The sequence below is a fragment of the Terrapene carolina genome, unplaced genomic scaffold (assembly GCF_002925995.2).
Source record: "Terrapene carolina triunguis isolate 2854851 unplaced genomic scaffold, T_m_triunguis-2.0 Scaffold120, whole genome shotgun sequence".
In the NCBI taxonomy this organism is placed as follows: Eukaryota; Metazoa; Chordata; order Testudines; family Emydidae; genus Terrapene; species Terrapene triunguis.
The window spans coordinates 3122384-3132424 of NW_020664471.1; the positions used below are offsets into that span (position 1 = coordinate 3122384).

At 48.9% G+C, this 10041-nt stretch overlaps 1 long non-coding RNA gene and 1 pseudogene across 1 annotated transcript in view; one reads left to right on the top strand and one right to left on the bottom strand.

Annotated features, from left to right (window-relative positions):
* LOC115271220 overlaps positions 1-545 on the bottom strand; it is a 107861-nt gene extending 107316 nt beyond the window's left edge. The window contains exon 1 of the long non-coding RNA XR_003899826.1: positions 416-545. This is a non-coding gene — a long non-coding RNA (uncharacterized LOC115271220). The remainder of the gene's footprint in view (positions 1-415) is intronic.
* A 9103-nt stretch (positions 546-9648) lies between these two features.
* On the top strand, positions 9649-9811 carry LOC112112595 (annotated as a pseudogene).
* Positions 9812-10041: the final 230 nt, after the last annotated feature.

Here is a 10041-nt window from a genome sequence, read left to right on the forward strand (position 1 = left end):
CAGGTATGGCAGCACATTATCAAGTGCCAAATCCACGCATACAGTAACTTGCCACAGCACAGCATTGACACAAATGCACCCTGTGAAAAGATTCATCCCTAAGGAGTCCTGCGGTTTCTCAGTTGCAGATTAAGAACTTTATCACATACATTCCTTTAATTACATTCCCTAAGGCCTGCACATACGCGCACACCCCACCCCCACCCCAAAAAAAGGCGCAAGCACAGGACACTGTAATAAACTGCCAGCCCGGCTGTCCCCTTCTCCCTGCTGGGATATCTTGCAACAGAGGGAAGAGGCTGCAGGGAGGGCCTCGCCTACTCAGCACTACAGAGCGAGAGTGAGCTGCAAACTTTTTCTTTATTTAGGGGAGCCCCAGCTAATGCAAAATGAAACTTGTTAAGCATTTGCCTACCTGGTGTAAATCTGCAACAAGTGCATGCAGGATCCGGGAGCACAGACCTGGCCGGACTGGGCACAATTTTTCCCAGTTTGGGGGGCGTTGATGGTGCAATTTAAATACCAATTTATTACAGAACTGCCTTTGCTCGGTCCTACTTTACTTACAGTACAGATCTCATCCTGTAAACAAATATCGCTCCGCCAGGAAACATACTCCTCCCTCCCCTTCCCCCATGCAATACACCCTCCCCTAAGCAATTGCACTGGGAGCGAAGAAGGAGTGGTAGAAATATCCACCCACCTCCCCACACACTTTGCAACCCCACGCTAGGAAAGGCTCCGAGAACCTGGACTTACCTTTTGCATGATCCCCCTTTGCGCGCCCCGTCTGGTGATCGGGGGAGAGGTTGTCGGGGGGTTTCTTTCTTGTAATCGCTGATGCAAAATCCCAGTGTCAGCAAATCGCTGTCAAATTATTTTCTTGCAAAAGAAAAAAAAAAAAAGCAGAAGCAGGAATGGGCGGAGGCTCGAGGAGGCGAGCGGATCCCTCCGCCGAGATGGGTCGGGCCCTGGGGTTGCGAAGCAGGAAGTAACAAGGTGTCAGCAGCAGCGGCAGCGATCGCCCCGAACCCCCCTCCCAGGCTGCCGCGCAACCCCCCGCCCGCAGCCGCCCCGGGGCTTTCGGCGCAGGGACGGGCCAGGCCACGCGCCCGGGCTGGTCCCTTCCCGGGGAGCCGGGCTGGGCTCTGCCCAGCTACCGCCTCAGGGCTGCGAACTCAACGCAGGTGCGGGAGCCTCCGGCCAGCGGCGCCTCGGGCGCCCCCCCGGGAGGGTGGGAGGCGAGTTGGCCCTGGGCTCCCCGGGGACACGGCGGTGCCGGAGGCTGCCAGGCGTGTTGCCTTTCGCGGGGCTGGACGGGGCGATGCTGGGGCTGCTCCCTGCCGCGCTGCTCCCGGGCTGAACGTGAGGCGGCTCCATTGAAACAGGCGCAGCGCTGCGGGGGCGGGGGGGGCACTGCCTTAGACCAGAGCCCTGGGGAGGGGGCGCCCGCCCCCGCGAGCCTGGGCAGGTCCGGCTTGGGTGTGGGCGCTCTCACCCTCTCCTGGGCATGGGAGGGGACGAGGCTGGGGCTGCTAGGGCGCTCTGGGGAGAGTTTCTCCTGCCTCACACGCCATGACTGCACAGCGTGGGGGAGGGTCACCCACACACACGGGGAGGGAGCCGCTCTCCTGGGCCGGCTGGTATTGGTGCAGCGCTCCCCAGACCTGAGCCTCTCTCTGCCTCGTGGCTCCGCCCCCCGGCTCGGGGAGAGTGGGCTGCTGGCTGCGGGAGGGAACTCGGCTCGCGGCTGCCGGGCTCGGCCGCCGCCGCCGCTCCATTTTGGCGAGCGCGCCCCGCGCACAGGTGGAGGCGCCGTGCCCTCAGCAGGGGCTGCCACGCGCCGGCTTCGTCCTCGGCCCCGCGGCGGCGCCTGCATTTCGGGCTCATGGTTAAGGCTTTTTTTTTTTTTTTTAATATAGTGGAAGCTGCACCAGATCGCTCAGGCGGCCAGCCCTCGGGCCAGCAATCGTCTGAATCACGCCTGAAAATAGGCACCACACCTTTTCCCGGGAAGCATTCAGTCCTGCTCCGCACGCACCGCAGTCTCTCGGTGGGGGGAGGGGGTTGGTCACTGGGCACAGGTTTCACACTGCACTTCCCTACTGTTAGGAAGGATTTTGCAGTGTGTCGGTAGGTTTAAAGCTGCCGGAGCCCCTGTGAACTCGCTCTCTCTAGGCTCTTGAGAGATGGCAGGTGGGTTGCTGTGGGAAAACGTCTGAAAAGGGAAGAAACTGCTGATTCTGATGGTTCTATGTCCTGCTCCCAGTGAAAAGAGTGACAGTGACAAAACTACTCCCATTGATTCGGATTGGAACAGAATCAGGTCCCCAGCGTCGGCATTTATGATTTCTGTTTTAGAAGGGTTACTTCTTATCCTCACCTCACACCATTATATAGATTCTCTGGTTGCATATACAAGAGCAATACAGGCCAAATGCCCACTTTTGCACGCACACACACACACAAAGTGGGGCATGCACCCCTTCTGGAGTGCAGAGGAATGTGCAGGGGGGCAAGCGGTGATGCCAGCCCTGTGGGGGATGGAGGCATGGTTCAGCTGAGCAGCTACAACTGTGCAAGGGGTGGGCTGGGTTTGGGTGACACTAGCTCAGGCAAGGAGCGATGCCAGCCCCAGGCAGGGAGCAGGCTGGGCTCCAACGAGAGCCTTGCATGGGGGGGGGAAGACAGGGCATGGGCCAACCCCATGTGTGGGGGCAGGGAAGGGGCCAGCCCCACGTGGTGTCCCGTTTTCCCTTTGGGAAATATGGTCACCCTATACCACTGTCATTAATAATTTAATCTTAATGAGAGATCACTTTTGTTGACAGTATAGATCAATGTGACAGGAAAAATGTAATGTCCCCCAACTGTCAATTGCACTTCTATTTCCTTCTATCATTTAAGATATTGGTATTTTTCCATTCAACCACACAACCAAATTCTAACTTTAATTTTGCATAAGTGAAAAATACTGCATTCAAGTGTATTAAGTTTGCAAATACCTTTTGGATATTGTGACTTCTGTTCTTGAGGGTGATGCTGTGCAAAATCTATGCTGAGCTTTGGAATCAATAGCTGGTTTGTTTGCTTGCTGGAGTCCTAAATTGTATAAACTACATTGAAAGTAAAACTCAAACCACAGCTCAGTATGTCCCTTCTGTTTATTTTTTGCATCTGATTTGGAAACGAAAATAAACCCATATTGCTTATGATTTCCAAAATAACTCCTGAAAATCAGGAATCCAAACTAATGCAATAGGTCAGCCCCAACATCTTGACTCACTCAACCAAATCAGTACAGGATTCTGTATGGGCTGGACTTGTGGTGGTACTTAGTTTACTCGGAACACACAACCTCATATTATAATTCTCAACACAGCAGTAAATATTAATTAAAATTTTAAAACTAGCATACAAAAATAATTCTCACGCAGTTTTCCAACAAATTTCCCTTTGTTATTCTACCATAACAAGTGGGAAGGCACAGAAAATCTCTTCTGCATTAGGCAGTTGATTAGCTTTGGCTGGTAATTCTGAAAAAGATACCTGGAATGACTGTAGCCTTAGACTACACTCCTGGGACTTGTTGTGCAATTTATGGATCGACGGGGGTGCAGAGAGACTGAATTTCCCTTTCAAAGACTGCAGACTAGGAAGTTCCAGAATGTGGCTGGAAGGCTCCACAGTTGTAAATAAGCAAAGCCCACTAATATTTAGTGTTTTCAAACTTACGAGGCAATTCCATTAGATTTTTAAGCATGATGATGAAGGTACAAACGTATATTGGGAATAATGCAGTGCACTTACAGATATACATGGTAGCAACCCAGGAAATGTCTTCTGGTGACTGCTACCACTTTGGAGAGACAAAGAGAGTGAGGTAATATCTTTTATTGGACCAATAAAAGATACAGAGAACCTCAGACTTGCGAACACCTTGGGAATGGAGGTTGTTCGTAACTCTGAAATGTTCGTAACTCTGAACAAAACATTATGGTTGTTCTTTCAAAAGTTTACAACTGAACAATGACTTAATACAGGTTTGAAACTTTACTGTGCAGAAGAAAAATGCTCCTTTCCATTTATTTTTTTATTATTTTTTTTTTAAAAAAGTTTTTTATTGTTTTTGTTTTTTTTTTTTTTTTTGTCTCTGCTGCTGCTGCCTGATTGCGTACTTCTGGGTCCAAATGAGGTGTGTAGTTGACTGGTCGGTTTGTAACTCTGGTGTTCATAACTCTTGAGGTTCTGTTGTACGACCTCACTCACTTTGTCTCTCTAATATCCTGGGACCAATATGGCTACAACACTGCAAGCATGCTATCACTTTGTCAGACTCCTGTTAGAGATTCCTCTTTCAAATGAGTATTAAATTTCTCTAAGATAGGGTTGATTTACATATGAAAAATCATTATAGAAGTTTGAAATAGCAAAGACCTCTTTGTCATCTAGTCCAGTGGTTCTCAAGCTTTTTTCATTTGCAGACCCCTACAGAATTTTGAATGGAGGTGTGGACCCCTTTGGAAATCTTAGATATTGTCTGCGGACCCCAGGGGGCCTGTGGACCACAGGTTGAAAACCACTGTTCTGTGGTAATTACAACCTTTCATGGACCCCTTAGACATAGTCTGTGGATCCCCCGGGGACTGCAGATCACAGGTTGAGAACCACTGATCTAGTCGACTCTCTTCCAATACAGCATAGTTCCATCCATATATTCTCAAATACTTTGTCCAGTCTAATTTTTTTTATTATTAATATATTTTGAATCTGTGGTATATCCAGGAAAGGCAATACAAAAGAAGCATAATCTAATTGTGTGGACGGCAGTATACTCTGGGGTTAAGAGTAGGCCGTGGGGAGTCAAGACTTCTGACTGGATTATTTTCCCAGCTTTCCAAGCGACTCATTACAGGATTTACCCAAGGTGACAGGCCACAATTTTCTGAAGTGTCCACTGATTCTGAGTTTCTCAATTTTGGGTGCCCATTTTGAGACATCTAAGGTCTGATTTTCAGAGTTGTTTGGAATCTGCAGCTTCCACTGACTTAAAACATGAGTTGTGGGCATTCAACACCTCTGAAAATCAGGCCTTAAATATCAAGCTGAGCATCCAAAATCAGTAGCTGAGCTAATGGGTGGGAGGCATGACAGTCTGCTCCCCTCCCATCCCCTGGCAGCCGTTAGGTATACGTGTGGCACCTTTTCAAGCATATGATGCTGTTAGGGTTGCCAACTTTCTAGTCGCACAAAACCGAACACCCTTCCCCAAGGCCCCGCACCTGCCCCTTCCCTGAGGCCCCGCTCCCTCACTACATTCCCCCTCCCTCCGTGACTCGCTCTCCCCTACACTCACTCACTTTCACTGGGCTGGGAGTTGGGATGCGGGAGGGGGTGAGGGCTCCAGGGTGGGGCCAGAAATGAGGGGTTCAGGGTGCGGGAGAAGGCTCCGGGCTGGGGCACGGAGTTGGGGTACAGGAGGGGCTGAGGGCTCCTGCTGGAGGTCTGGGGTGAGGCTGGGGATGAGGAGTTTGGAGTGCAGGAGGGGGCTCCAGGCTGGGGGGTGGGGCTGAAGGATTTGGAGTGCGGGAGAAGGCTACGGGTTGAGGCAGGGGGTTGGGGTGCAGGAGGGGCTGAGGGCTCTGGGGTGTGACCGCGGATGAGGGGTTTGGGGTGTTGGAGGGAGCTCTGGGCAGGGAGTTGGGGTGCAGGGGGGATGAGGGCTCTGGGATGGGGATGAGGGGGTTGGGGTGCAGGAGGGTGCTCTGGGTTTGGGGGGGATCCAGGCTGGGGCAGGGGCGCAGGCTTACCTCGGGCGTCTCCTGGTCAGCGACGCAGCAGGGGGGCTAATGCAGGCTGCCTGCCTGTCCTGGCACCGCGCTGCACGCGCCCTGGAAGCAGCCAGCAGGTCCAGGTCCTAGGTGGGGGTGCTACATGCCGCTCTTGCCTTGAGGCGCCCCCCAGCTGCCATTGGCCAATGGGAGTGTGGAGCCAGTGCGCCGGGCGAGGGCAATGCGCGGAGCCCTGTGACCCCACCCCGCCTAGGAGCCAGACCTGCTGACCGCTTCTGGGGCGCAGCGTGGTGCCAGGACAGATAGGGACTAGCCTACCTTAGCGCCCCAGCACCGCCAACCAGACTTTTCACAGCCCATTCAACGGTGCTGACCAGAGCCGCCAGGGTCCCTTTTCGGTCGAAAACCGGACACTTGGTCACCCTATGTTAAGAGTGGCAGACTTATGAGGGGTCTGATCTACCCTGCTCTAAATTTGCTGCGGCACAAACGAACTATCTGGGCACACCGTGATGTTCATTAACAGTTTGTTGAAAAAATCCTCTTTGAAACTTGGCTAGATGAAACGGCATTAACAAACTGTTAATGCACAGCAGCAGGCTGGACACAGTACAGAGGCCTTTGCATGGGACAATGCAGCTGGAGGGCCTGGCCTGGTGGGGGCACTCTGGGTGGAGCTCACAGCCTCACCCATGCCTCTCTTGGATAATGGGGTGAGCAGCAACCAGGTAAGTGGCACCCCCCACCCCTCATCTGCTCCCTGCCCTAATCCTCCTGCCCCTCTCCACCCATGTCTTACCCCCCCCCCCCAGCTACCCTTGTGCCTCCAAGATCCTGTCCTTCATTTCCCCACTGTCCTAACCCCCCATCTTATTCTTCCTGCCATCTCTCCTCCACCTAGTTGGCTGGCTCCGCTACTGCTCAAAATAAATGAGCTTTTTTTAAACCATGTGGGCTGTTGCCTCTTTTGCCTACATGCAGTTAACCAATGTTCAAAGCTTTTAAGGTCAGAAGGGCCATTAGATCACCTAGTCTGACCTCCTGTATAACACAGGCCATAGACTTCAATCCAGTATTGAGCCTAATAACTTGTTTGATAAAAGCATATCTTCCAGAAAGGCATCCAGACTTTAAGGAATGGGGAATTCACCACATCCCTTAGAAATTTGTTGTTCCAATGGTTAATCACCCTTACTTTTAAAAATTAATGCCTTATTTCTAATTTGAATTTGTCTGGCTTTAACTTCCAACCATTGGTTCTTGTTATGTCTTTCTCCAGTGGTGGATTTAGAGTTAGTGGGGCCCTGTCCGCAGCTTCATTTTTGGGGGGCCCCCCTTGGGACCCAGCCAAGAAGAATTCTTCCATCAACCTAGCACGGCCTACACAGGGACTTAGGTCAGCTTAACAATGCAACTCAAGTGTGTGGACTTTTTACACCCCCGAGTGACATAGTTAAACTGACCTAATTTTCTGTATAAACCCTACAGCAGCACAGCTGCATTGCTGCAACTGCGCCACTGTAACTCTATAGCGTAGACACTTACTACAGCGATGGGGTTCTTCCATCATGGTAGTAAATCCATCTTTCCAAGAGCCAGTAGCTAGGTCGACAGAATTCTTCTGTTAACCTAGCAGTGTCTAAAGTGTCTACACAGGGCATGACATTTTTCACAGTCCTGACCAATGTAGTTAAGCAGACCTAACTTTCTAGCACACAGCAGCCCCTAGGTTAAAGAGCCCATTAGCACCTGATATTTTCTCCCCATTAAGGTTCTCATACTCTAATCAAATCACCCCATAATCTTCTTTTTGATAATATAAACAGAAAAATAATTGGGAAGTAATTCAGGGCCTATTGCCTGTTTGTTTCTATTGGGATGAGAAATCAGTAATATTAGGAATATTTTTAACAAAGTCCTGTTTCCCGGAACACAGTCAAAATAAACAACAGCAAGCAGTTTCCTTGCTCATAAATCCCCAGATGTGTCACTCAAGTGAGCTCTGTGTCAAAGAACTCCATCTGTTTCATCTCAAGGGCCATGTCTACACTACAAAATTATGTCAACCTAACTTACGTTATTAAATTGCTTGTGTGTGTGCATACTTAGCTACTTGCGTCAGTGGTGTGCATCTTCACCAGGAGTATTTGTATTGATTGTATTGTGGGACTGCTCCTGAAAGCCAGTAAAAGTCAATGTAAGCATGACTCTACGCTGCTCGGAGAGGTGGTGTTACTAAGGGTATGTCTACAATGGAAACTTCAAAGCGCTTGCGGCAGCGCTTTGAAGTGCGAGTGTGGTCGCGCCTGAGCACTGGGAGAGAGCTCTCTCAGCACTCCTGGTAATCCACCTCCACGAGGGGATTAGCTCCAAGCACTGGGAGCACAGCTCCCAGCGCTCGGAGTTTGTCTACACTAGCGCTTTAAAGTGCTCAGACTTGCTGCACTCAGGGTTTTCACACCCCTGAGCCAGCAAGTTAGAGCGCTATAAAATGTAAGTGTAGACAAGCCCTAAATCAGCATAGAGAGGCACTTATGTCTGCGGGGGTCAAATTTAAGTGAAGACACTTGCACAGCTAGGTCGACACAAGTCAGCTTACATCAACCTAACCATGTCGTGTAGACCAGGCCAAGGTCACACTCAGAACTTGTCTTCTGGCTTTGTTGCTCCAGCATGCAGGTTCAAATCCAATATCCTAACCCCTGCCTTTGCAATCAGGGAAACGCCCTCAGTCCACAGGGCTTGGGTCTGACTTGTCACCTGCCTTGGGTGGTTCCTCCAGTTTTTGTAGCTGTCTCTACTACATAAAGGAGATTAATTGCTCATTTCAATTAGTATTCTCACCTCCACTTAGGTCTATGACTGTCTTTGAATCAAAGACTCTCTTGATGGCAGCCATTAACACCTTTTTGGCATAGCCTGGCCTTACACTTTTTTATGTCTCAAATCACTAAACTATAACATGGGTACAATAATACTTAACAAGGATGTAAAACTACTTAAAGTTTGTAAAGTACTTTAACATTTTCTGGTGAATGATGCTAGGTATGTGCAAATTAGTAGTACTAACGTGTCCGATAATCCAGATGATTATTTCTTACCCTACTTTATTAATGTTTGTAAATCTCTTTGAGATTCTTGGATTAATATGCACTCTAGTTCAAATTGTTCAAGGTACATTGTCTTAATCACTCTTATGCCTCATTTTTTCTACAGTTACAAGAAGCAATACCTAAGATTACTGAAACTGAAAGATTAGAAGAATTTTTTTCCATCTTGTTTCCTTTGTGCATCTGACAGCACTTGCAGTATAGTCAGGTTCCTTTTCCCTTGCAACCTCACATGTGTCCTGATCCTGTCAAGAACTCTGTGTGGTGTGGGCAGACCCAGGCATAATGGGGCAGTCAGTGCAAAGGACCTATTGACATGGAACTCCTTGCAGTATTAGCTGTCTGTTTCCTCTTTGTGGGGGCCTTTCACACACACTAGAGGAAAGGAAACTTTTTTTTTTAAAGTGGAATGTTTAGTTGTAAAATCATAAACTTCCTAAGGTGGAGTGCAGGACCAGGACACTTGAAACTACTTAAGTCTTTTTTCCCCCAATGACTGTATTTCAAATTAGACGCAATGGCTGAGATATTATCTTTTGTTGGACCTGTTGGTGAGAGAGAGAGCTTTTGAGCTTAGACATTGCTTTTCACAGACCTGAAGAAGAGTTCTGTGTAAGCTCGAAAGCTTATCTCTCTGACCAACACCTTGTCTCTCTAATATTTTGGGACAGACACAACTACAACAACACTGTCTACAAGAATAAATTTCACATTGAAAATTAATAAATAATACCTATCTCTTACATAGTACTCGCTTCTCAGCTCTCTGTTCTTATCAGTTTAATATGTGATATGTCCTTAATTTGAGGACTGTATATTAAATTGATTTTTGAAACGGGGATGGAATAGGAGCTTGCTCTGTCCACCCTATGTATTGACCTGGCATCCGAGGAAGTGGGTATTCACCCACGAAAGCTCATGCTCCAATACGTCTGTTAGTCTATAAGGTGCCACAGGACTCTTTGCTGCTTTTACAGATCCAGACTAACAAGGCTACCCCTCTGATACATAGTACTTTTTATCAGTAGATCTCAAAGTGGCTTACAAAGGACATCAGTACCATTATCTCCAATTTACAGATAGGGAAACTGAGTAACAAATAACTAAGATATTTAGGGACCTAATTCAAAATGTCTAAA